The following is a 2,108-nucleotide window of genomic DNA, read 5'->3' as shown; positions in this document are numbered from 1 at the left end:
AGCTCGTTCCAACGCTGCAGCGGCGACTCTCGCCACTGACACAGCGCGTGCGCTAATCTTGGGCGACCTGATCGAGGAGGAGACCGGGTCGAGTTGGCCACGTGGTCCGACGGCTGTCAAGAGAAAGAGGGACCGTCTGGCTTTATTGATGGATCTATAGGAGGTTCCTTGTACCCAATGCTCTATTTATGTTAAAGGGTATCTTCTATGGGCCTCAGGTTACATTGCCGGTACTGAGTAGGGTAACAAGGTTGTAGTCCAAAACATCTGAAAGGTATCAGGTAATCCGAGCTTCTTATAAAGCAGTGTTCCATTTCAGATAAACTGTGTAACAAGTACAGCTTAAAGGCACAGATACTTTCCTATCGTTTTTAATTATTGTGCACTCTATAATGATAGGATTTTTGTTTCAATCTCTAAAATGTTTTAACGCATTTGGTTTTTGAATATTTTGGAATTGCAGGTAAGATTGCTGGATAAGTATATAAATGAAACAAAACAAAATGTAAGAGCTATCTGAAATCTAAGCAGAAAATAATAATTTTCTATTACAAGAATAAACAATAAATAAGCATGTCCTCACAATGCATGATAGCAAAACTCACCTTGATTTTATCATTTCTGTATCATAATAGTAGCTGTCCCAAAGGTGCTTTCTTTTTTTCACAAAAGGCAACCAGACATTTTTGTTTTTTTGTTTGAAAAAGGAAAAAAAGAAGCACCTTTGGGACAATCATGACCTGGTTGATTGAGAATCTCCATAGACATAACACAAGCTACATAACATTCTCTTGGGTCCTATTTCCTATTGACAAGAGCAATGTCTTTGTTCCTCATATCTTGAGAAACCACAATCATGGGGGAATATTTCCAAACTGCTGGAGCTCTGAAAATTTAGTAACTCGCTTTCAATTAAAGTAAGCCACCCCCTTCTAAATAAAGTCTTAAGACAGCAAAGAAGAGAAGCCCTTTTATGATGACACATTGTACACTTCTTTAGTATGAGGTAATAAGTTACCCGAGAGAGCATCCTTTTGCATGTCTTCTATGCAAATCCCAATGAATTCAATAGGATCTATTTCTCCCTCCTCTATAAGTATTCATAGGACTCTAACATTGATATGATGGAGAGAAAAGAATAGCTTTCCCACAAATTAGAAGATGCTAATGAAAAAAAATTGTCCCAACTATTGAATTCAAGCAAAAGAAACTAACTTGCTTAAGTCATAAACCTGCTGGTTTTAAATTTGCTGGTTTATGAAGATAGCAGTTGACAGATCCAAGATTGCATTGTAGTGTTCCAGCAGAAAAATAAATCACCTAACAAAAAAAATGGAATATTTATTTGAAGATAAATGACTTGTTCTCTTGTGAAGCATTCAAAAGAAGTTACAAAAATTAAGTAAGCAGCTGAAATATATGAGCAAATTGACTTGACAAGGTTCTATAAACATGTCACTGTATTTTTCACTTGGCAGATTTTTGAAGCCCACAATAAATCATCATGACTTTATTATGAAGAACAAATATGAAAATCTAAACTAGATCTTCATTTAGGAATTCTTGGTTTAGGCAATTCAGTTCTAAACAATTCAGCAGAGATCTACAAATCCACCCCCCTCATCTACCTGGGTGGGCATTCTGCAGTTTCAATATGTGTCATTGTTTGAGTCATCCTTAATTAAAGTGAAGACATGTTTGGTGTAAAGTCTGTAACAATTAATCTCTCTCTTAAGATATGTTACAAATAAACAAAAGGCACTGGAAGTCTTATCCTCAAGAGGTAATGTGATATGGGCAATCTTTTTTTATGCATATTTATTAGGAAGTTGGCTCTAGTGTGTTCATTAAAACTCATTTTCAAATCATTAGGGCAGAAACACGTGCATTTGTATGCAATGCTTCTCTGTGATATGGAACTCATGATAGACATTAAGGTCTTATTGGAGATAATATTTCAATTATGGCAAGCTTTCTGTCAAAGCATATCTCATGCAGAAATTAACTTCTTTTTATTATTAATTTTACATTAGAGCTTTGGATGGATAATAATGAACCTTCAGTCTTATATTTCCATCACTGTTGGAAATCTTCAGACAGCGATGCCT

Source organism: Crotalus tigris, unplaced genomic scaffold, assembly GCF_016545835.1.
Source record: "Crotalus tigris isolate CLP2741 ecotype Arizona unplaced genomic scaffold, ASM1654583v1 scf7180000024285.889131, whole genome shotgun sequence".
Taxonomy (NCBI): domain Eukaryota; kingdom Metazoa; phylum Chordata; class Lepidosauria; order Squamata; family Viperidae; genus Crotalus; species Crotalus tigris.
This window is presented reverse-complemented; position numbering follows the sequence as displayed.